The sequence below is a fragment of the Ambystoma mexicanum genome, chromosome 3p (assembly GCF_040938575.1).
Source record: "Ambystoma mexicanum isolate Mex_15411 chromosome 3p, UKY_AmexF1_1, whole genome shotgun sequence".
NCBI lineage: Eukaryota > Metazoa > Chordata > Amphibia > Caudata > Ambystomatidae > Ambystoma > Ambystoma mexicanum.
In genome coordinates this window covers 282,600,629-282,627,167 of record NC_090925.1, presented here as the reverse complement: position 1 = coordinate 282,627,167, position 26,539 = coordinate 282,600,629, and positions in this window count along the sequence as shown.

The window sequence follows — 26,539 nt, the reverse complement described above, 5'->3', positions numbered from 1 at the left end:
TTGGCAGTGGTGTCTGCTGCCGCGTTTCCATGTGAGATTGTGTCTGTGTTGTTTGTGTGAGCTTGGCATTTTACCAAAGCTACTACTGATGGTTCTGCTAGTGCTTCAATTAGGTCATTCAATAATGCTGCATGTTGGACGGGGGCACCGTCTGCTCTCCTGAATCCTCTTTGTCGCCATCGTGACAAACCTTAGGGTACTGTTGTTGTCACGTATGCCGAATCTGAGTATATTGTCACTGCACACCCTTTAGCTGTTCGCAATGCTTCAATTAATGGAATGAGTTGTGCTGCTTGTGCTGAAAAAATTGAGGGGAGGTGCTTCTGCACTGTCACTTCATATTCTTTCCCTTCTATCCTTACCACAGCTGCTCCTACATGTTTTTCCCCTGTTTCACAATCAATTGATGCTGACCCATCTACAAAGTATATTTCTCTCCCTTCTAGGGCATTTTCACTTGCTTTTGAGGTGTCATCCTCCTCCCTCATATGTAGCACAATCGTGTGCTTGCATATCCTCTACTGTGCAGGGTTCTGTGATGAATGTGGCAGGGTTTACAGTTTTACATCTGACGACATGTACATTTGGGCTTGATATTATTATTTCATATGCAGTTGCTCTTTGTGTAGTAAGAGTGGACTTTGACCTTTCGAGTATGGCAAACAGTGAGTGCTCAGCGTACAGTGTTACAGAGCAGCCCATCACTATGGTGGCACTATTCTCTATCGCGAAGGCCGCAGCTGCGAGAGCTTCTTCGCATGCGAAATTTCCTTGCATCACTGTATCTAAGGTGCTACTGTAGTAGGCTAATGGCTTGTGGTCTAGTGATGTTTTCTGTGTGAGTACTGCTGTCATTAGTGTTCCGTTGCAGTGTGAATAGAGATAGAACTCTCAATCATAATCTGGGTTCACTGAAACAGGTGCGTGTGTGATGAGGTCCTGCAATTAGAAATATCGTGTCATCATTTCCTGTGTCCATTTGATAGGGGCACTGTTCTTTTGTGTTTCTTTTAGTCCTTGGAGGAGGGGGCGTCTCTATACAGCAAAATCTAATATCCAGGCATGGCAGTAATTACATATGCCGCAAAATTTCTGCATGTCCTTCACTGTTTTGGGTATCAATGTGTGACGAATTGCTGCTGTCCTATCTGGTATTATCCTTTACCATCTTTCAAAATCAGCTGTTCTAGATACACAAATTCTGTCAGGCAGTATTGCAGTTTTCCCTTGTCTACTTTGTACCCCTTTGTTGCTAACAGGTTCAGTAATCTTATTGAATCTGCTCTACATTGCTCTTCATTTTCACTGCAAATAAGGCGATCTTCTATGTATTGAATTATTGTGCTTTTTACATCAACATTGCCAAGGTCTTCATGCAAAATTCTGTTAAATATGCTGGGATTTTCACAGTAGCCCTGAGGTAGTCTGCAATGTTCATATCTGTTTCCCCCCAAAGTAAATGCTGTTAAGTATTGACAACCTGGGACAAGTTGTACTGAGAAGAAGGCATTCTTCAAATCCACAACTGTGAAACACGTGGCATTTTTCGGGACGCTGCATAAAATGGATGCAGTATTTGGCACTAGAGGGAACACTTTTTGTATGATGTCATTAAGTGGGCGGAGATTCTGTATCATTCTCCACGCCCCGCCCCTTGCCTTTTTTATAGGATAAATGGCCTTATTACATGGTGAAGTTTATGGCACAATTATACCTTGTTGTAGCAATGCACTTATTGTTTCTTTTATATCCTCTTCTGCTTCTCTGGACAGTGGATATTGCTTCACTCTGGGAGGTACTGCGCCTGGTTTTAGTTAAATTTTTATGGGCATTACTCCGTGCAAGAGTCCTAAATCATGGGGCCCTGTTGTCCATAACTCTGGTGGTACCTTTTTCATATCTTGATCAAATATGGAAGGAGGTGTGCTGACACTTGCCAAGATGGGGTTATGTATCTCACAGTGTTGGATCATTATATCAAACGGCACACATATTTCCATTATTATTTCTCCGTCAGCGTCACTGTCAGTAAACAGCTCTGCATCTGTTAAATCGCTATGTTTAGGTCTATGCATAACACTGTCCTCCACTCACATCCATGCGTGTCCAGTCCTATTGCCACAATACGTCTGCTTGATACTTGCACCCCCTGTAGGTCAATTGAAAAGTTAGTGCCAGGCACAATCCCGGGGCTTATCACAGGGCAGAAAACAAAATCAGATGGCACCGTCCATTCCTTTCAGATTATTTCTGGTATCACTTTAGCCAGAACTTGCATCCCGTAGATAAACATGTCAACATCCGTGGGCACCCCTCTTACTACAACCTCGTTTACCATGGTACTGATCATTACCGCTGGACATACTCCTGGAATGGAGCACACTATTCCCCTTTCTGTAAAGGAGATGGTCATGTTAAGCTTAATAAGGAGGTTCCTCCCCCAGCAGATTTATGGGCGAATCTTCGTGATACAGCAGGGGCGCTCAAACTGTTTTTCCCTCCACTGTTACATTCAAATCTTTGGTGTAAGGAACTTTCAAAATAGCCCCGGAAAAACCCTGCGTTTCCAAATCGTTCCCTGAGAGAGGAAACCGGCCTTCCATGAGGCACGATTTTTCCGCTCCTGAGTCCACCATGAAGATGAACTGTTTGTTGCCTATCTCCGCTCCACCACTGGTTCCTCTTCTGCACGTAGGGTAGTCGATAGGACTGGACACGCAAGTGCTTTCTGTGGGCTGTCCTAATCGGGGTATGTGTTTGTTCCCGGGACGGAGAAAACGCTGTCTCCAACTACTGCTGTACCGCGGAATGGTGCCGGTGCGCCATTAGCTGTGGTAGCGAAATTGTTAGTGTGTGTGTTTCCCATCGTGTTCTGGCGTGCTACTTGTGGTTGCATTCCTTGCTGTTGTGTTTGCTGTCTATGTTGCATTTGTTGTGATCCTTGTGGGCAATCATTATAATACTGCTCTTGTCATCCGCTACCACCCATTGTTAACCCATAGGGACTACCTGGGTGTGGGTGGCCAATTTGCTGTTCGTTTCCCATGGGAGGGGGTCCTTGGTAATACCCTATAAGTCTCATTCTACATTCTCTGGAAAAATGTCCCCACCTTCCGCAGGTCCAGCAAGACCCTTGGCTCCCTCCCCGCATGCCCTACCCTCCAAACCCTCTGTTTCCCTGTCCTCCAAATCCTCCTCTTTGTCCCCGATACCCACCTCATCCTCTTGCGGGTCTGCCCTGCCATTGGGAGCCTTCGCACTGCTCCTCTCCCACCCATTGCTCCTGTTTGTTTGCAGACCAGGTTGCTGCCATCCTTGCTGGTGTACTTCCTGACCCCTCATCCCCTTCTTCCTGTCTTTCCACCAGTAGGGCTGCGTTAATTGCAGCGACCTTCCCCAATTTATTCTGAACAAGCTTTACTTCGTCTGCCAACCTCCTCTGTGCTATTTCTTTTTCTCTCTCTTTGATCCTCCTACAATGATGTACTATGATGCTCTGAATCTCAGGCCAGCCTTTGGCTTCTATCCCAGCTATTTTATCCAAGGCGTTCTGCACCTCCTTCGGAAGCCCTCTTTTGATAATAAAATAAAACAGGGTAGTGGACTGGTCCCAAGCTGTGGCTGTTTCTGATCTCCACAGGTCCTGCACCCGAAGAATGAACTGTGCATCATCCTCCTCCTCTCCCATAGTACACTGCATTACAAATGTAAGCCTCGAGAATCTCGGAATGTCTTCCGCAGTGCATCCCACACTTGGGCCCTTCCATTGTTAAACAACGACCCATCATGGTAGTCACAATTTTCTGTTATTCCCGGAAAACCTGCTCTCACCCACACTCCGTCTGCCTGGTCTCCCACTGCAGATACTAGCAAACTGTTTACATCTCCTATGGCTGGGGGCACTCCTGCTGTATTCTTTTTGAATGTGTGTATCCACTTTCCCCCCCCACCTGAAAGTGTAGGGAGGAGTTTCAACAGGTTGTTTTTGTCCATCTGCGCCCTTGGTATGTAGTGGGGTCTCCCTGCTCCCTTGTGTATGAGGGGCATTTGCAGTTTTGATTTTCCTCCCTTTTTACTTACCATTACTTAGCGACATGTTTCCTAACCTGCTTCTCAGCCTCCCCTGCTAACTCCTCTCGTAGTGGGAGTGATAGTCCTGCCGCTGCCACCCCTTCTTCATACTCATCTAGATCACGCCATACTTCATCTATCCCTCTATCTGAGTCTTCACCTTTGTGTCCCTGCCCTCCCTGGCTTTCTGCAGGTTCCGCCCGCACAATTCTTATTGGTTTGTCATTTAAATGAAAGAAAAACTCTCCTGATTGCCATTCATTTTCTGACCCCTTAGGCATCTTGCCTTGTGGCGGTGGCCAAGGTGTAGATCCAACCGCTACACTGGGTTGGGGTGTCAACTCGCTGGCTACAGTGGGTGGTGCTTCCCCTTCCCCGGGCAACATCTGTCCCCTTTCACACAAGGCTCTTAATCGTGTCAATTCCATTTGTGTGCTGGCGAGTTGTCGTTCTAGATCTCCAGTGAGACGTGCTAAATTTACTGGAGGGGCACTAGTGGGTCCATATAAGCCTCTGGGATCATAGGGCGGTGGGGCTGTAGCTGCCGGGGTGGTCGGGGCACTCAGTGCAGGCACATATATTGGGTCATTGTACCCTGCAGCGGGCCTAGTTAACAGTGGATAGAGCCTTGTGAGGTCATTCCCCCCCCTTTTGTTGTGGGGTCCTCTACCGTTACTCCCTCCTCCCCTGCTGGGGCGGTTGGCGCTTCTGGGGATATTTCTTTAGTTGTGTCATTACTGGGGAATGCATCTTCAAACATCCTCCACAAAGCTAATATTTCACTTCTGTTCTGGAGCTGTTTACCTCGGTACTTGTCCAACAAGTGGGTTGCTACACAATCTAGTACTCTTTTATTGAAGCACCCCTCTTCTGGCTATATTTGAGACATTCCCTCTCCTTTTATCTCTTTAACCCATTGTTCGTGGTATTTTAGTTTTTTTTACTATGAAGTGGGAAATGCCGACAAATATGAGCCAACGGTGTATCTCCTCCCATGGCTCCCAGTCCTGCCTTCGTGTTTACTTGGGTACTCAGTATGTCACACAGTGCAGTTGGATAAACACTTGTAATTACTCTACTACCACCTTCCGTCACCCACTAGGGAAAACTACAAAAACCTTTTTACTTAAACCTCTTCAAAGACAAAAGAAAGTATATCTTTTCATTCAATACTCTTTACCTGGACAATATGATTACATACATACTTTTAGATAGAACAACACATTTAACTTTGACAACAATTAACATATAACATGCATTATTTTTTCTAATACCCCTTATGCTTTTACCCTACCTTAATTTAATTTGCTCTTAATCTATTCTCTCATTCATACCCCTCATCCAAGCCCCCTTGGGCTACTTTCTACAAGAGTTCTGCTCATGCGGAAAAAGAATATTCTATTATTACTCCAAGTCTACTCCACATATGATACTCCTATGTTTTATTTTTATATCTTTTTTATATCTTCACTTATTCCCAGCACTGTTCAAGACAATGCTACACGGCGCCGCCTTCTACCCCCCTTCCGAACTAGGATCCTGTATTCCTTTACCTCTGTATCCACAACCTAATGGCCATCTGAAGGAAATAATAGAAAAAGCCTATCAGTTACAATCACACAGTCCCTAGGCCCAAAATCTGACTACCCCTTGTTATTTTATCCTTCACCCTTACCCCAGCCACTTCATACATTTTCCCTCTTTCAAAATCTTGCAACTGATACTCACGTGTCCGGGGTTGTCCGAGAGCCTCCGTTCACAGTCTATCCACAATCAGGGCCATACCCCAACCTAGCCATGACCCGCCTTGGTGAGCAGTCGGGTATTTGCAAAGGTGACGGGGACCCTTGGAATCTTTTGGTTTGTGTGAACACTGGTCAACCGCAGAGGCAATGGTTTTGCTGGGGGTGTCCCGGATCTCACCGCACGGCACAGGGGCCTCTCTCGGCGCACCTTCTCGATCACATCACGGGGGTCACCAAGTGAAAGGGCTCACTCCCCACATTACCAATATAAACTCAGAATAAACACCACATCCCAGTAGGGAATGAGACTAGGACAACAGATTGCGTGGTTGCCAAAGTTTTATATAAGATTCGGCATCCAGAGAACTCTGCTGCCCCGTGAGCGCTCTGGTAAACATTACAATTACAATGGATTATAAGGCAAAAAGGCGTAATCAGAGATGTCAGCTATAAGGGTTACAAAGTAAAATATTGGTTGTGAGGTGACGTCTGTAGGTGCTGCTTCATCAGGATTGGCTGCCGCTTTGGCGGGAGGGTGAGCCTCATGTGGTTCAGCTGGAATTGTCCGGGTTGGGTGAATGTCGGGTCAAGCTGGAGATGCGGTTGAGACTAGCTAAGCTGGCATGAACACTTATTCTTGGCATATAATAAACAATGAGCATCAATATACCTTTGAGTAAATCTTAGGGGTTTATAAGTTGTAAATATATGACTACATCATTCTACATTGGGTCATTCATAAGGTGGAAGGTGCAGGGGTCTTACTTTCTGCAATGACCTGGGGACTGGGCTGGTCTGGCACATCTGGGAGGAACGGGTGGTGGAGTGACACATGTTAGTTTAGGACAGGATATACTGTGACAGAGGTCTGAGTTTATTGGGGGCACTCTGGGGTGGTCAGCACAGTGGGGGCACAGTTCTGTTACATCAAGAGAATACCTTAGGAGGGCACAGAGTTACACAAGCAGTAATTTTCCAACATAGAGGGTGAGGGGTGAGGGAGCAGGTTTGTGGAGATGAACGAGCTACAAGTCTTGGTTCAGGCTGGTTCACACACAGGACAGTGATCTCAGAGGAAGATGGATAAGATACATAATGTTAATTATTGCAGTTGGCTTCAGTGCATCCATGAGAAAGGGACTTGGGGCACGCAGAAAAGGTGGGGGCGGTTGGGCTCGCTGTGCGTGGCACTGCAGAGGGGAGAGGAGACTTCGTAGTGCCGAAGATGGAGTCGAGGGTACACAAAATGTTGTCCAAGTGTGTCTTGCAATAGTCCCACCTCTGCTCCAGCTGAGGCCTTATTCCTCATGGCAGCAGAAGGGCGATGGAGGCATCCCCCACTAGTGCAAGTGCAAGCGGTTCATTACGTGTAGAATGTATGGGGGGGCTAAGTCGCACATTCCTTCCTTACAGGTGACTTGATATATTATTTTAAAGGCACTATCCAACGCTTTCCCCGCATATTCTAGGACTGGAATTCGTTTATATAATTGCACCAATCCTAATATATGTTGCAAGGGTGATGAGACCCTTTAAAAAAATATCGAGTCACCCTCAATGTTTTTTTCAATGATTAGATCACATTTAACCCTCATCTGCTGTTACATTATGTTGTCTGGCCAATTGGTTGGCTACTATTGAGGTCTCCTGTTACTTTGGAATGGGATATATATTAATCATCGTAGGTAATCTCAATGCACAAATCAAATCATGAAGCTGTTTGAATTATATTTTGATACATAATGGGTCTGGTTTAATTTGAACGTTGCAATTGATACTATACTTACATAACTTTAATGTTGGACTTGAGGTCACAAAGGGCAATTATATTAACTTCCCTTCCCTTTGCCCTGTGGGCGCTTTTGTTAGGGAGAATTCTAAGAAATGTGCCAATTCCTCCCACCTTAGAGACCTCCAGCTCTTTTGCTAAACTTTGGGACTTTGGACTTTTCAATTCAATGTGTTTTCTGTGTTTGTTTCTTTTGGTTATGGAGTCTAACAAACTCCATAGGCATCATCTTTTACAATTGTGTCACAAAGCACCTTCAGTGCAGTGACACAGGGAAGTCTTCCAGATTTCACAAGGTTTAAATACCTTCAGTGGGATAAACTACTGTTTCCCAGAGCAGTAAAGTGAAATTGACTTTACTTAGCATTGTAACTTTCTAGACCCAGCACACACTGTCTTACAAGAGCGCTGGAGGATTACTTAGTGGCTGGTGGCAGTGGTTTCATATTTTGAACTACCATGGTTTGCATTTACTGTGACCGTTTGTGGCTCCAGTAAAGTAACCGCGGGAGGCATCTTTTTCAAAATGGCGCAGAGCCATCTTTGATAAAATGGCTCCCGGTCTTCTTTTTTCGCCATGTCTTTGTGGAAAGGTCCTTCTGGAGAGTTTCTCTGCCCGCCAATCCAGGTTTGGTCTCTTTGTTCATTTCGCCTTTGGTGGGGTTTCTGAGTAAAACCCGCCTCTGGCTCCAGAGTGTCTGGGGTAGGCAGGAAGTGAGGGAGGTGCCCGAAACTCCCTGTGCTTAGTATCCTAGGAGACCCAAATGCATTCTGTGGTGATTGGCTGGCTGATTGTCCGCCAAGGACAGCCACCCTGCTGGATGAGTGACAGCTAGGCTGGAAAGAATGGTAGAAAACTGTATAAAAGGCGAGTCTTTTGGCTTGGAAGGCAAAGTCGACCACTGGACGAAGGAACTGAAGAAGAGCTTGAAGAGGACGCCTGCTGCAACTCCTGGACCGTTGGTTTGCCCAGTGAAGCCCTGCTGCAGTGACAACTTGCCAAGTTCGTATCGACAGAGAAGCCCCTGCAAGGACGAATTCTCCCTTTGAGTTGGTGGGACCAATCAACTCCAAAGTCAGCCACCTGGACATCCAATCTCGGAGCTGTTGAATTTCCTCAGAGTTTCTGCAGGAAAGCGAATAACCAGGGAGAGGAACACCAGATTGTGTGTGTTGCTTTAAAGCTGGCCTTAAGCTTTTGGAAGATCATCCGGACTCCCACAAAGCAGGAATGACCAAGCCTGAACCCCCTCAGCTGAGTGTGGGACCCATAAAGCAAGGAAAGTCCACCTTGACAGCCAGGACCTGCGCTTGTTGCTATGTGCGGTAGCCACGAGAAGCTGAAACGTGAAACAGCCACTGAAAGTGAAGTTGCCGGTTGGCAGTTTTTGACAGTGCCAGTGCAGTGCAGGAGTCCCCCGACGTCCTCCATCTTGTTCCCACGACTGAGGCCCAGGAACAGTGAGATCTGAAGAGCTGCACAGGAACAGAAGTCAGCACTTGCATCTTTTCTTCTTTACCAAGGTACTGTAAAACAAGTCTAAGAGAACTTAACCTCTTACTGTGGAAGTACTTGTAACTTCTTTATCTCACAAGTCTAATCAGCTTGTGGCCCTACATTTGATTCTTCTTTTTATCAAAGACTCCTAAGAACTTGTGCAAAAACTTTTCCATTTCCTAACATGAAGTGCTGCATCCTATACAAAGACTTGTGCACATTGGCCTATTGAATTGAATGACTCTTCTATTGCAATCTAAAAGTATTTGCCCTGCTTAAGAATATTGATGATCTCTTGTGTTCTAATAACCTTTGCCTTTTACCAACTTTTAAGAGTGTTCTGAATGCCAACAATATGATATTAATGTTCCCAACACCCTTGTTTCAAACAGAAAGCACCTTTAATTATGCATCTTTATTTATGCATGGCAATAGTCACTAATCATTAACAGGCAGTTCTGCACTCTCTAGCAATTAGTACTTTAGCAAACCCAACCCTCGTAGCTACTCAGCCAGCTCCCTAGCTCTGAGCCAGCTCTCCCTCTCTCCTGAACCTACTGAACAGAACAGAACTCCACTGTTTTAAACATAGTGGCATCTGCGTGCATTTTACAATGACACGCGTAGAAAGCATTCTATGGCAACCAGTATTCTATGGCTACATGCCTCCATACATAATTTCAACATAGCCGTGTACTAGTTCACAATGTCATGTTCTTCTATATTCTAATCTAAGAACAGCAGAGCATATTGTGTAACATCCCTGTCTTTTCGCACAAGACAGTCTAACTGCAGGAATGAAAACAGTCATCCTATCTCTGTCCCACAACCAAGGTTGTTTCTCTGTGCTTGGAATAGCTGACAGTCTGCCAAGAGTGTCTGCTAAAAGACACTCTCTTCTAAATAACATCTATTTGCTCTGTTCAGCTGTGTGAACATTTTCATATTGGCACACAAACATATATAGTGCTTCGAAACTAGAATGTGCTATACAAATTAACAAGTGTACATAATTCTTCATGGCTCTCAGCAAATTTCGATCTATGAAAATTCAAAACAAACTATAATGCTAAACATAGCTTATACTAAATGGATGGATGAATGGATTAGCCCAAGCTAACTTAACCATAGAAAAATGCAGTCTTGGTAGATCTTTTCTTAGTTCGCCAATTTGGCTTTCCTTTTTGTTTTGTGGCAACTGGCACCGGGTCCACTACTCTTTCAGGTGAGCCAATAATAACCACACCTTTTGACATTTTGTTTTTAGTGCTGATCTTATTTTGGTTTTGGTTTCTTTGGCGTTTCATTAGACTTCTTTGTTTCCTACTGAGGTATATCGTAGAGTCGTCATGTACAACAATACTGACTTCCTACATTGGAAGGTTCTGATCCACTTCCTCCGGCTCTTCGTCAATTTCTCCTTTCTGATCCAACGGTGCCTGTACATCTTCATGCTCTGCCACTGCTATCAGAGCATCCAGTTCACAGTTATCTTCCATGACCTGGCGATTTATGCTAAAGGGAATTACCTTTAAGATGTTACCACACATGTTTAGGAGAACTTTCAATGCAAATTGGATGGATGCTAGTTGAGCTTGCGTTTCATTATATGCACCATACAGTTATTCAGGATCACTGAAGCTCCTAGTCTGCTGGTGCACAATGAGTAGGTTAGGGAGGCAGATAGTCTCTGTGAATTAGCAGAGATGAAACTACTAGGTGCTGTCTGCTCTAATACCCTGGTTTCTGGTGTATAGTTTTGTTGCACTTGCCCACTGGCTCCAATGTTATACAAACTCTTTTCTCAGGGCCCAGGGTTTTTGGAGCATGTAACACAGCTCAAATCGTCCCTGGGGCGGTGAGGGCCGGTTTCCATCCATGCATGGGCCGATTTTGAAAAAAGAAAAAAATATATATATTTTTGGGTGGAATCACAAGATTTTCCATCACCATCCTATTATCTTATCATGTCCCCTGGAAACATTTTCTTCTGCTTGCATTTTTCTTACATTAATGCTCACACAGAGGATTGAAGAAATAACCATTTATGAAAGGGACTTTACGGATGTGGCCGTCTCCAACATGTCAATACCAGACAAACAAATGACTCTTGCCCAACCCTACAGTAAGCCACAGTGGCCTTTCCGAGGCACCATCCTAAGGCTAATACAGCGCTTTTGGGACCTCAACCATCCAGCCTTTTCTATCATAATGATAATAATTATAATGATGTGTTATTTATATAGCGCCTTAATCCAAAGTTCGTTACAGAACACATATTTACATACAATATCACCCAACCGAAATTGGTACTCATTTATCGACCTCGGAAGGATGAAAGACTGAGTTGGCCTTGCCGGGATTCGAACCTGCGACCTGCAGATCACGCTCAGATCGCAGCAGCAAGCGCTCAACCTGCTGAGTTATCTTACCGGATGGGTCCAAAGGCCTTTTACTAGCACCGATTATTTCCTATATATGGCCCGATGTGTTGGAATAATTAGCTATTTTAGATGTGTGCGTGTACAGTTAAGCAGTGCTTAATGGGGCTCTTTCTTTTTCTTCATCATTCCGACTGCAGAGCTAAACATGGTGGAAAAAAAAAATCTGTACTTGGAAGTGTACAGTAATGCAACTTTGTGATTTTGGGCATGCACTAAATAAAATGATCTCCTTTGTTCTAGATGGCTATGTTAGCATAATAAAGACACACTTAGCATTTAGAAAGTAAAAAAACACCTGCAACGGCATCATTCATCAAAGCAAGGTAACACATGTTACCTTGCTTTAATGATTTATTTGCATGCATGATGTGTGCATCATAACTTATTCACATGCTGCTGCAGTAGGCAAGGTTGAGGGGCCGGGGCCACTGCCGGGCCGATGGCCGGGCCGATGGCTGTCACGGTGCCCCCTGGAGTTGCTGTGCTGTTGTATTAGTGATAAATATGTATTAGTGATAAATATGTATTAGTGATATTAGTGATATTAGTGATAAACAACCAATTTTTGAGTAGAATAAGCATCATTTCGGACTATGTATTTTGCCTTTTTTCAAGTTGCAGTAATAGCATGTTTTTTTTTATGCCCTTGCTTCTGTTACGATCATCCAGCAGGCATGACATGTGGCCAACTTTGCACCAGACCTGCAGATGAGCTTAACTGGTCTGCTGTTAAATCTCAGTTACCAGTTTAAGGCATTCACTACAGAATAATTGCTCATTTTACTATAGCCGATATGATAGCTCAGTGGGTTGAGTGCTTGCTGCTGCGATGTGTGTGAGATCTTCAGGTTCGATACCCATCAAGGCCATCTCAGCCTTTCATCCTTCTTAGGTCGATAAATGAGTATCAACACAGGTTGGGTGATATTGTATGCATATTTGTTCTATAAAAAAAGAGCTTAAGCGCAAATGCTATACAATAATATTAGCATTTGGCCTTGGACGTCTGCTTGCATTCACAGTAGTTTGGCAATATGGATCTATACACACAGATATTAATGATACATATGGTGATCCATTCTTTTATGAAATTTATATCACATTAGTGAAATCATAACCATATTTACCGTAGTGTACTTAGGTATAAGGCTATTTGATGCCACTTCCTGTTTTGTCAAGGGGTGAAAGGTCGTGTTTCATCGCTTCCCGGGATATCACTTTGGGGTGGGGTCAAATGACATCACTTCCAGTGAGGTCATCAAAGGTCGAGGGGCCACTTTATTTGGGTATCGGAGCCTATTTCTTGTCCCAGTCTGACCTTGCCAACAAGGAATTGTTATTGTTTATTTTTTTTTATTTTTTTATTGAATTTAGTTGAGAGAACTCAACTTTTATCAAATTTAACACATCATTTTTACAAAATTCAAAAACAGCAAATAACAGCAATCTTTAAAAGGAGAGAAATTCCTAATATATAATAGCAACATTTAAACTCTTATTCGAAGGAAACATCACAATCAATCAAGATAAAACAGATAGATAAATGAATCATTCATAATCAAGGTTAAAAGAAGAAAAGAAGAAGAAAATAAGATCTAACAAGGTTGATCAACATCTTCATATGCACATAAGAATATTTAGATAGTGAAATGAAATGTAAAATTCAACCATTATACCTTAGTACCTATACAAATACATATTTACACAACACAATATTGATTAATGTATGAATCCTCCATAGGATGCAAAGTTAAGATTTCTCTCACACACAATTCACCACACTATGAGGTGACTATAAATTCTAGAATCATATGTCTTTTTCTTCTACTCTTTGCAGCCTATAAGCTTCTAAGTCATCAGTGGGACAGTCTCTCCATTTAAGTTTAATGCATTCATAAGGTTGTGAGTTGCAATGCGGATACTAATAATTTTGGTGGATAGGATAGTTGGCCATCTATACTCTGGGGTCATCCAGCCAAAAAATGTCAGATGTTTCCAGAAAAACTTGATTCTTAGATCCATTAATGCTGGACATTCAATTGTTATATGTTTAAGTGTCTCCTTAATGGTTGGATCCGAACAAAATCTGCAAAAGTTCTCTTCACCACTAATAAGATGTCTCCTTGCCAACACATCCCTAGTTGGAACTAAATTAAAACGAAGGTGCATAATAGAAGATTGTATCTGGGGCGAAGGAGCTCTATGCAAATAGCTTTCCATATCTTTTACTTTTTTATGCGCAAATGCAAACCCATCAAAATCTTTATAAGTAAGGCACCGATTCCTGGTTGAAATCCAATTCCTCCTATAAATCTTATCTTTGGCTTTAAAAGGATTCATAATGAGAGCCTCGATGCTCACATCTGCATTAACAAGAAAAACTATGAGATGATGTTAGCATGTAAACAGAGAGGGTAGCCAGAATCTTATTAATTTGTGTGTTTATCAAACATTTACGAAAAAGTGCACATGGCCGCCACTCATATTCCGCCATCAAGGAAGTGAGTCCTAACTCATACCTCATCCATGGGCCCGGTACACACTGCGGCAAATGAAGAACCCCCTGCCAAAATTTCGCTTCTAACTTATTTAAGAAGGCTTTTTTAATTATATTTTTGGTTTCCAAACCATAAAGAATTCTCGGCAGTACCTTCTGTCGCCAGTATGTAATAGCGGGGCTGATGGAGAATTTGCCATACTTATATATTATCAATCTTGTTTGTGAAATGGCTGAAACCAATTTACATTCAAGAGACCTCAACTGTGAATCAGTCTGCACAGATCCATCAACCAAAACCCCCAAATACAAATAATTCACCACCACTTCCACAGTCACATTTTTGAGTTTCCAATCCATCTTTGCTCTTCTAGACAGTTTTGGTGCATAACACACTATCTGAGTTTTCTTCATGTTTAGCACTAGGAATTGTTATTGTCAATATCCACCAGCTGTGAATCCAATGGATAATTTCCATTCGAGTCATTCAGCTCGCCAGGTATCGTAGCCAGAGTGCAGCACTTCTCAGTTTGCTTAATAAATATCTTAGCCGTTGTTCCCACCGATTTTGCTAGGTTTGTTTAGAGCCTGTATTTTACAGGGAAAGCTCATAACTGGACAGGAAAGGTTAGCCCCCTTCGGTGTTTGTGATTCAGGCCTTTTCTTCTTTTGACAGCAAACATTATTTCTTAAGTTGTAGTTGTTATTTCTTGTTTTGATTTTCCCCGGCATAACGTCGCCGTACGCTGCTCAGGTTTCAGAAATGCAATCTACAATACTAGGTAAGATCAGGCCCCACAAACTGCTATTTTCCAATACTATTTGCAACACAGCCTCGTTCCTGTTGAACTATGCAATAACCAGTAATACACACTGTCAATACGATGTCATATTATATCAGGCGCGCAAAGACATTCAACATAACAATTTAGAATGTCATGCGCGCACACCATCCATCTGTTATTCTTCCGTTGGTCTGCCCTCGGAAGAGATGATGCCAGGGTCTTTTTATTATTGAAATAAAACTTATAATTACACACCTCTTTTGAGTTGGATTATTTGAGTGGTTCCATTCCCTGGATTACAACATTCTATTGGTGGCGAGGATGGGATGGACAATTAAAGACCCCAACACGTGTGAGGAAGAAAAGATCACTGGAGGCAATTGCATTTTGGCCCATCGGCATACCGGGTGAGGGAGAAAAGATTTTAGGAGGCAAACACATTTTCCGGCTCATTGACATACAGCGCATACAACACATATTGGGCCTCATTATAAGTTTGCCGGTCCGCTAGTAACGGCGCCGGTAAGCTACTTGTGGCGTTACTACCGGACCGGCAAACTATGAGTTCTGCTTGCCGGTGCCTTTTCATTGTGGGGCTCAATGGGAATGAGGAAGCATATTTTCCGGCACCCATGAATGGGCAATTACCGCGTCCGGCAAGGCCGTGATGACCCGTTAATTGCCCATTCTTGGGCTCTGGAATAAATATGATACCAGCGGCAGCCGTGCCAGTTTTGCTGGCACGGCTACCGCTAGTATCATAATGAGGCCCACTGTTGTGATAGAGCAGACGGAAAGGAAGGCGAGATCCAATCAAGGTTGGCGAATGGAGCATAGGTGATGCGCAACATTGAGGGATATATCAGTCGGGCAGCAACATATCTTTTGGCATGCCACAAGAGGGAGGTGATCTACACGTCAGGGCCTAGGTCGAGGCTTGGAGCAGCAGTTCAGGAGGCAGGCTATTGAACGTTGAACAAGAAATAACACTTACCTCCATGGAGATTCTGGGCCCAGTGTTTATGGAGAAGGGCACCAGGGGAATGAGCTGTTTGCCGGTTTGTCTTTGCAAATGTCTGGGAGCCCTCCCACGGAAGTAATGTTGTTGGAAGCCGGTAGTGACTGTTGCAAAGATTTTCATGTTTGAAGAGTACAGCAACATCTTATGGCTGAATGTTGTACTACATGAGTGAAATCCTCTAATTAGAATTGTTTCAAAAAAATCTAGGATTTAATTTCAGTTGGTCCTTCTAAACAACTCTCTTTCCTGATTTGTGTGCAGTGGGAGGTTGGTCCTGCACAGGTTCGAGAAAAATCACAAAATTTGGTACTGCATTACTGAAAAACTTTTACAGGAATTCTCTGAAACATTACATGGTTTTGAGTGCAGTCGGAACATTCAGAATAATTCCCTTCCTGTTTTGTGTGCAGTGGGAAGTCGATCCTGCACAGGGTCAGGAAAAATAACAATTTTGCTTGCTGACGTTTAGTGTCCATTCCGTTCAATAAACAGTCATGCAAAGTTTAGAAACACCCCCAACATTTTTGGCAACTCCAGGGGAACCTCCAATATCTTGGGAGGATTGGAAAGATCTGTTTAAATTTTACTTTGTGGCATCTGGTTTTCAGAGGTTTTCAGGTGAAATAAAATTGTCCACTTTAATGTGCTGTGTGGGTGCTGAAGCAGTGAGAGTAATTAAGAAATTACCTGATGTGGAAAATAGTGAGGAGCAAGAAGGAGGTGGGGGGATGGAGTGGGTTTGTATGGCAAAGCAATGAGTAAACTAGAAGCACAATATGGAAAACAAATAAATGTAGTTTTCGAAATACATCAATTCTTTTCTAGAAAACAAGGTGTGAGGGAGACATTAGACAGTTCTGTTGCTGATTTAAGAGGGTTATAATCCACCTGTGAATCTACTGGAAGTGAGGGTGAATATATTAGGGATCAATTGATGATGCATACGTCCAACTCCAAAATACAGCAAAGGTTGTGGCAAGCAAAAAAAATAACCTTTACTGGAAGAACTGTCTATTGCCAAAGGCACAGAGTTAACCAATAAGTGTCTCAAATAAGTAAATGCAAAACATGGAAAAGAAATGGTTCTGTTGATTAAAAAGTTAGAGGGGGAATGGGAGGAATCTAGGGAAGATTCGAAAGTGTGTGCATTAAAGAAATCCAACAGGTCTTGGGCAAACTTTGGCGAAAAGTACATTGATGTGGTTTCGAAAAACATGGTTTTAACCCAAAAGAGTGCCCAGCCATGGGAGGGAGATGTAGAAAATGTGGGGTTGTGGGTAATTTTACCAGATTGTGTTAAGTTAATTCAAATGTGACAGTAGGGGAAATAAATGTGATGGATGTTGGAAATGACAACCAAGAACGGTTTAACAAAGTGATCCATATTGTGGGGGAGGTGGGTGATGACGAAGAAGGGGAGTAGATTCCTCCTGAGGCGGAGGTGCTTCTTGCTGGTAATGTCATCAAAGCTTTAGTGGATTCAGGATATCCATATACTATCATTTCAGAAGCAAAATACCAAGAGATTTGGGGAGAAAAGAAACACAATTTACACAACACGGACATAAAACCCAAAGCATATGGGGGTGGTAGAATAGACTTAAAAGATTTTGTGTGGTGTGAAATTGCATATGGGGACAAACCCCTGCATGGCAAAGGAGGACTGTTTATTAGGATCGAAACACAAAGGAAAGCTAGGGTTAGAATTGTACCCGGGTAAGGAGTCAGAAGTATGTGCAGTAGGAAGGAATGTTTCAGAGAAGTTCAGTGATGCATGGGAACAAGGTTTAGTAAAGTTGTACATAGTGGTATAGAAGAATTAGAGGGAGGGTATGTACATAAGATTCAATTATTGGAAAATGCAATTCCTAAGGTACATAAGGTGAGATACATTCCATTGAGTGTGAGGGAAAAAACTTAGATTAGAATTGAGAAAACTTTGTGAACATGGGGCTATTGAACCTATACAGAGTAGTGCATGGTTATCTCCCATAGTAGTCACACAACTCCCTGATGGCAGGATGAGATTATGAGTAGACTTACAGAAACTGAGTAAGAATATCCTTGTGAATAGGCACCCTCTACGAAAAGTGAGTGAAGTGCTATCCAACATGGAGGAAGCTGAATGCTATTCTTCTTTAGATTTGTCTTCAGCATACCAACAGGTGGACCTTCATGAGTCTTCCAAAACACTTACAGCAGTTGTTACTCCAATGGGGGATTTTTGGATTAGCTTCTGCTGCATCCGTTTTTCAGAAAATCATGGAGGATATGTTTGCATGCTTGGAGGGTGTTAAATGTTTCCAGGACTTTATATCGGATGGGGCAAAGAGCAAAATGGAACATGATGCCACTGATGGAGGTGTTAAGGAGACTGGAAAAAACAGGTTTGACTTTAAAGAGAGAAATGTGCCAATTGAAGGTACACCAATTTAAGGTACACCAAGTTTAAGTTTCTGGGACACACACTTACACACAGGGGCATAGGGACCCAGCCGGAAATGGTGGATGCAATTTAACAGACCAGGGGCCTCATCATGAGTTGGGCGGTAACGCCAGCGCTATTAGCGCCGGCGTTAATAGCCCTACCACCAAACCCCCAGGCGCTAATAGCGCCGGATCACGGGTTTGGCGGAATGGGTATTGCCCATTCCCCAGTGAGCCCAATCAGGAATTCCCCATTCCCCATTAGGCTCAAAGGGGAATTTTCACGCTCTTACCGCGGGCGGATTTCCCACCGGCGGTATGAGCGCGAAAATTTGGAGGATTTCCCCCCCAGCTCAGAGCTGGGGGGAAATCTGCCAAACCCGTGATTTGGTGGACCCTTAAATATGGCGGTAATAGCGCTACCGACACATTTAAGGGTTACCGCCAAACTCGTGATGAGGCACAAGACTCCTATGAACAAGGATGAATTAAGTGTAAGTGATTTCAATCCAGCACTCCAACTAAACCAAATAGTATGGGATGCCCAATGGAAACCCTTATTTATATATTTTTATGTCAAAGTTCTTTTCATTCTGGATGATGTACCCTTATATAACGCCCCTCTCTTTGAATCCCCCCAGTCTCACCGAACCAAGAAGAAGGTTTCTTTTGCAAATTACAAGTTTTATTTGAAGAATTGAACAATATATAGATTACACGTTTATGAATATGAATAATATCTGAATATCACAGTTATGAATATGAACAATGATAAGCAATGGGTAATATTACAATATCAACAATCTCTTTAATCAATTAGGAGCAGGAATAGGAAGAATAATGTAGCAGAGAATACTTTGTATGGGTTCAAGAAATTGCAATGATATGAAAGAATGCAACACAGAAATAAACTTGATATGAATTCAGTCAAAGACAAGGTGATCACTCTTTCCCCTGTTACTACTCACTCCCCCCAATATGCAATATGAAGAGATGGAAGGCGAGCACACAGGTATCAGGAATAACAATCAACAATTTCAGTTTCAATCCCACTTCCCTCCCAGCAAGCTTAGAGAGAGATTTTAAACAGGTCAATTGCTTTTAAATGTGGGTTGAATTGAATGGGAAAAATGCTAAAAATGAATTTTAATTTGCTAAATGAGATTCAGAACTGGTGAGAGTTTCTTTGGATTGGGTCAGGTAAACACTAGCAATGATTGTTGAATGGTTAGCAGATGGAAAACGAAATTCAGACGTTGAAATCAAGAAATAGCAGTTTTTACATGGAGTAAAACTGAGCCAAGTGCAAATTCACTGCAACTTTTCCGCGTGCGAGAAACGTGATTACTGAAAAACTATAAGGAATTGGAATGTCATTTTGGGTTCATTTGAAAGCTTCAAAATGACGTTTAGCAGGTACGGTTCAAGAGTTACAGAGGTTTAAGTGAAGGTAGATTTTTCTCAAAAAGATCAAGATTTCAAATTGAAAGATGCGCTGTTGAAGATTTAGAACAAAGATTTCTTAACACTAGGGAGTCTATGGAGCTGCAAACTACACGGACAGCACAGCCACCTATCCAGAAGCGCCTCTGGGTAGTTTCTATCTGCCTGAGACGATTGCCTTTCTCCAGAAAATATATATTAGCGCCAAGATGATTATCGCTATGGTTATCACAGGATTATGTGGATGAGAGAAGAATTCAAGGTAGACAAAAGAGATTCTATAATGCAATTATGGATTTGTTGGAATGGGTTGGATGAGATTACTTAAGCTAAGAGATGACTATGGACAGTTCTATACTAAATACTCACTACTATGGCTTTGGAATGGAATGGGCCCGTCAAAGATCTGGTCAAAGGTTTGGCTTGGACTTCATTCACCACCGGACAGGATTCAGGGCACCTGGACTCTGCTCTCAGCAAGGCACACTGGTCTGCACGGCCTCTTGGACTCGATCTGACAGGTCGGTTCTGGGTACAGCTCTGCTCTATGAGTCTGGATCTTGGTTCTAGCACGGGGTTCTTAGCTAGAAGCAGCAAAACAGCTCAGCTAGGCTGTTGGATTTTGTGGTGCCCCTTGGAAGTTTAGGGGTTAAAATCAGGTTGCTAGATATTAAAGACCTCCTGAAAAGGGCTCATCTTTTTGGGTTGGGCCTTTCTGCTTCAGAGTCTGGATCTTCCTGTAGGGTGCTTCGCCAGTGGATCAGTGATGAGTGAATGTGTGTGTGTGTGGGTCCTCAACAGTCCGTATTTATCCATTTTCCAAAGTGGGTGGGGAGGCTGATTGTCTATGCCCAACCCTCTAAGGATCTGATAGGTCAGATAATTCCCTGTCCCCTGATTTGAGAAAGGAACTGTGTGTCATGATGTGTCAGAGAGATGCTGCCATTTACAATCTAGGAAAGAACCTCCTCTTTGCTTTTACCCAGAAAATCTATTTTTCCCAAAAAACATATTTTCAATATGCACCACTTATTAATAATACATAATTACATGACAGATTGACTAAGGTACGTTTCTGTCCAAATGTTAGCTTCCTACGAGTTTTGGTTCATAAATGACAATTTTTCGCGCATTTGGTTGGTTACACATTTTCGGATCTGTACAATTTTTTATACATACATGCACATACCTTCTGGGCATATTCCTGTAATTTTTCATGTTCCTATCATAATCACAATAGCTACAATATTAAAAATGTTGTGGTTCAGTCTCTGAATGTCGCACAGATTCCAGATTAGTTTTAAACTGTGAGTGAACTTTTCATTTTAGTAATCTGTAACTTTAATATTTTTGTCAGTTCCACACAATATTTTATAAGTCTTTTCCCAAAGCATACAGTTACTTTAGTTTCCAATCCACATTTCCAGTCTTGCCCGCCTCCAAGCTTGGCTGAGTCAGAGAGTCACATGGTCTTCTTCCTGCCAGGGCAGTTGATGTCAGTCACACCCGAATTAGCATTTTCATTCAGCTCAAGGGAGTCCTTTGTCCACACTCAGAGCAACATGCCAGAGTGCCCCTCCCAGTTCCTTTCACACCAGCCTGCCAGTTTCTTAGCAGAGGGCAGGGGGAAGATTCCTTTGTTTGGGAGAAGGTGTAGAATGTCTTTAAAGCTCAGTGTGGCTAACTTTAACTTTTAAACACAATGTCTGAAATTGTCTTGTCTTAAAATATAACTTACATTTTTAACAAATACATCAACCAATTTCTTAATTCAAGCCTTTTTAAAATATAGTTTTGAATTGTCTCGAGCTGTTAGGCTTCTGATAGCAAGACTTTCTTTAGCCTACTTTGAGTTCAATGTCCATCTTTACACATGACAGGTTCTAGAAATCGCCAGCTTCTGACAGAGGTGAGTAACAGTATTGCACCCATTTTTGACATATTTCTCCAAGCAAGCAATCTTCAATGTGGATTTTCTTCTGATAAGTGTACTTCTGTGGACATTGTGTTTATGTAGATTCTTGAAGTAGAATGATGTTTAACACCCAACAAGGAGGTTGGGTCTTTTGGGTGGTTTGTTAGCTATGATTTTTGTAAATTTAACAACCAAGAAAAATGGATTTTCACACAGCTCTGTGTTTCTTTTGCAATCAGCCTTGCTTTGTAGGCAGCCAAATGATGGGTTTTGGCAGTGGTCTCCTGTATTAACACTGAGATAGGCAAAAGTGGATGGCGGCCTATTTTTTGGATTTTTACTGTGCACTTTTGGGTGATTTTTAGCAAGCAGCATGCTTTCCGGTGGCCATTCTGATGTTCCTGATGCAAGCAATGCACAGGAATGTTGCAGGGCCTGGACTAGTGGGTGGAAACATCCCACAAGCCCCCCTTCTTGCGATTTGGTGTTGAACTTCCATCAATGGAAGTTCGCAAGACTGGGATGTCAGCCTCATCTCTTCTGATTTCACCAATGGCAAAGTTCATCATCTTATCCTCCATCAGGGGTGGATCAATCGGTTCTCCTCGCCAGTCCTGATATGAGTATTGAGCGATACTCCGGGCCCTTCGGATCTTTTCTCCCAGTCCCAGGGTAGTCCTCCTTGGTCTGTCTCCATGGTTTCCAATCAACTATAGGTTATCTAGGATGACAAAGCAAAAACATGTTTGTAGACATTTCCCCACCATTATTAATGTAGTGGGGCGGACACATACATTTGATAAATCAGGACACATTTGAATTATTGTATTTTATAAGCTATATCTGGAATATTTTAGAGCAGGAATTTTATGGAACTGGAGTGACCCCCTCTGGGGTTCCAGAAATCTCCTCCAGTTGCTTAGAGTGTGTGTAGGATGGCAGCACTTTAGTTGATTAATATGGACCCACTTATCTTCTAGACTTGGTCTCCTACATTGTATTTTTTTTCTAGTAGTCTTTAAGACATAGTGAGTCTTCATGCTGTCGGCTGATCTTTTCTACATTTCGCTAAGCATAGGCAAAAGCAGGTTGAAGGTGGTTTCTTAGATTTTCAACATACTCATGAGTTGTGGAGGAACTGATCAATGTCTGCTCTTGGGTTCTGTAGAGCAGATGCTGGAGAAACACCATCCTGCGTCCAGTCATCAGCTCAAATTGTGACATTTTAGTTGCAGATGAAGGGGAAGATCTGATGGCCATTAGGACAAGAGGAAATCGAATATCCCAAATTGGCCCAGAATCTGCCACAAAATATGCTCACAATTGTTCTATTATATCTCTACTGCACCACTAGAGTATTGCTGGTAAGCAATGTGTAGCTTCCTTTTGACCCCAAGTATCTCCCGCATCTTTATCATTACTTCGCTGGTGAAATGGCTACCTCTGTCTGACTCGATCCTTTGGGGTAGACCAAAACGCGAAAAGATGAGGTTGATCATCAGGGCAGCTGCTGTTTCTGCCTTGCAGTTTGGGGCCGGAAACATTCCACCCATTTAGTAAACAAGCATGTCACGGTCAACATGAATCACGGGCCCGATAAAATCGACTTGCAAATCTGACCATGGCAGTGTCATCCCCCTCTTTTGGAGAGGCGCACAGTGTTTGAGAGATGTTGGCTGAAATTGTGCTCTCACAAGACACCCCTTCAAGTATTGGTCGAGGTCCTGCCCCATGTGTGGCCAGTATGCAACCTCTCTTAAGATTTCAAGTGTTGTATGAAATACCCTATCACCAGCTGTGGCCGCATCATGGGTGTGACTTAACATCAGACTTCAGAATGATGTAGGAACCACCCACTGATCTTGGCCAGCTAGGGATTTCCTCACCAACAAACCGTCTTGGATTCAGAACATTTTTGGACATTTCATCAACACTCTGAGGTCCTCTTTCCCTACGTAATCGGTATCCGTCAGGGGAAATTTCTCAGGGTCCTCAATGTGTTGATAAAACTTACCAATCATTGCATCCCCTTTTTGAGCCGTAATCAAATCAGCATCTCGGGTCTCCTTACTCCATTGTGCAGTTGAGAGTTCATTGTGAGCATTTGTCTGGGAACTAGTGATAGCAGTGACCTGGATTTCCCCCAACAGGGACTCGATCTCAAATAGATCCCCATGAATGGCCCTGGTTTTGGCCAGCTGATCAGCTAAGTCGTTTCCAGTTTTGTCTGGTGCCTTTACTTTGGAATGACCCTTGATCTTTTTCCAGTAGATGGTCATCCCATTCGAGGTGACCAGATCATCAATGTTTTGGAATAACTTCCCATGTTTCAAGGGTTTGTTATTTGTACATAGCATGCCTCTGGTTTTCCAGTTAATCAGGTGCTCCACGAACCTGTTCCGTACATAATCCGAATCAGTGATTACGACCAGTTCGTGGAGTTGATGTTGGACAGCAGTGAGGATGGCTTGATTCACAGCCGTCAACTCTGCCACTTGACTACTTCGGGGACCAATCTTGTACCCAGCGGAGGGTTCTGGGATCTCATTCACCCATGCATTCCCTACGCCGGTCACAAGTTCTATTTCCCCGTTGTTGTCAACATGGTAGGAGCATCCATCCACATAGACAGTGGGTATTCCCTCACACTTGTCTTCTTCAAAGACTTTGTGTGGGGAATTGAGGTATGCCTCCATGTTGTCCTTAATTTTTAGACTCTCGTCCTCGAGACAGTTTTCTCTGGCACAATTATGCTAGTCAGCCAGACCTTGCGCGAGGGGAGTCTTCTTGTTTTGGCCATATCTGACCTCTACAGGAAAGCCTTTCATTGACAGAATCCAGGAAGTAATTCAGGAATTACTCACATTTCCGGCCTGGATTCTGTCACTTCGGAGATATTGCAGAGGCTGGTGTGGAGTCTCCACTATGATGTGTTCCCCCTGGATAAACGGGCGGTAATTCTTCAATGCCCACACCGTTGCCAGAAGTGTCTTCTCACAATCATTGATTTTTTCCTCCACAGAGGATAGAGTTTTACTCGCATAGGTGATTACTTTATTGACCTTGTCATGCTTTTGGTATAATACTGCAGTAAAGCATGTATTAGAGAACCCTGTCTCCAAGAAGAACTCCTTGTTTCTGACAAGGTAAGCTAGGCAAGATGCTTGTGAGAGGCTTCTTTTGAGTTGTCTTACTGCCTCGGCTTGCTCTGGACCCCACTCCCACTTGAGCCCCCCCCTTCAAAAGATGAATCAGGGGTTTTGTGGTCTCTGCGTAGCCCTCAATGAACTTTCTACTGTAATTAGTCAGTCCAGGGAGGCTCCTTAGTTCCCGCAGAGTTGTGGGGTCTTTTAGTTTCTGGAGTGCTTCCACTTTCTTTTCCTGCGGGCAAAGAACCTGAGGAGTAATCTCATGCCCCATGAAGTTTACACGGGTTCTACACCACTGTGGCTTTTGAAAGAAAAGTTTTGCTCCGGCATCCATCAACTGTGTCAGAACATAACGGATCTCTGCTATGTGTTCCTCGACAGTTGAGCTTTTAATGAGTACATCATCTACATAGGCCAGGTTACCCCTTTCACCCAGGTCAGGCATGAGCTTATGTAGAAAAATGTTGAACTCATTGCCGGAGTTGATGTATCCGAAGGGAGTCCTGGTCCATGTGTACTGCTGCCCCCAATGGTAAAGGCCAGCTTTTATTGGTCCTCCCTACTGACAGGTACAGTCCAGTAACCATTGGTCAGGTCTATTGCAGTGAATACCTGTGACCCCTGGATCTGGGACAGCCCTTGGTCAATGCAGGGAAGAAGGCCATCGGGAAGTATGGACTCGTTTGTTGATTCTAGAATGGCTGGCAGCGGAGTAGCAGCTTAACTCAACTGCTCTGGACCTTTCCCCGAAGATATTTATAAAGAAATGATAATGAGATCCAAGAAAAAGATTGGTGAAGCAGAAAACCCTGCCTCAAAGAAACCTAAGCAAGTCCCTGAGATGGAGGATACCCCAAGCCTTGGAGATGTGTACAAGACCATTCTACAGGTGGCTCAAGATGTTGGTAATATTAAACTGACTTTGACTGAGCTCAATTTGAAAACTGGACAGCTGGATGGCAGGGTCACTGATTTGGAAAAGTCCTCTTTGACTATGAACTCTGAGATTGCTGGCAGCTTCCAGGCATATAACAAATTAAAATCTGACTTAAAAAAAGAAAAGGAACAGCGCTTGGATTTGGAATCAAGGATCAGGGCAAGAAACATCAGACTGGTTGGTGTGGAGGACTCTGTTGGAGATGATGAAGACCTGCCTTCCTTGATTATTCAAGTTTTTATGGACAGTTTCCATTGCACTGCTGTCAGATTGGAAGACATTGATAACATCTTTCGAATTGGTAAACACCTGAGTGATAAAGCAAGGCATATTTTGGTATCATTTTTGAATCTCAGGTCTAGGGAGTGCTTGATGAAAGCTGCCAGGCAAGTGGGGAATGCATCATTCAAAGGTAAAGCTGTCTTTGTTTATCCTGACTTTTCTAAAGAAATCCTGATTCTGAGAAGATTATTTCGGGGGGCTAAAGAATTGGCCAGACAGCTTACACTGAAGGCATTTCTAAGTAAAAATAATGTCCTCACTATTGCTTTTCCTGAAGGGGAGAAGAGCACTGCAGACTCTGCCCTAACACTGGAGTGGCTAGAGACATATAAGAGGGGCATTCCAGCATCTGATCTAAACATGGGGTAATTTGGGTCAGCATACCCCCCCCTTCCCCCTCATGTGTTTGGGTCTTTTGTGCTATTTTTATAAATTTTTACAAGTTCGTTAGGTTTTCTAGCAAAATTAAAATGGCGCTGTGTTGAAATAACTGTTAACGTTTAAATAAGGCAATAGAACTGTGGCTTGCCTTCATT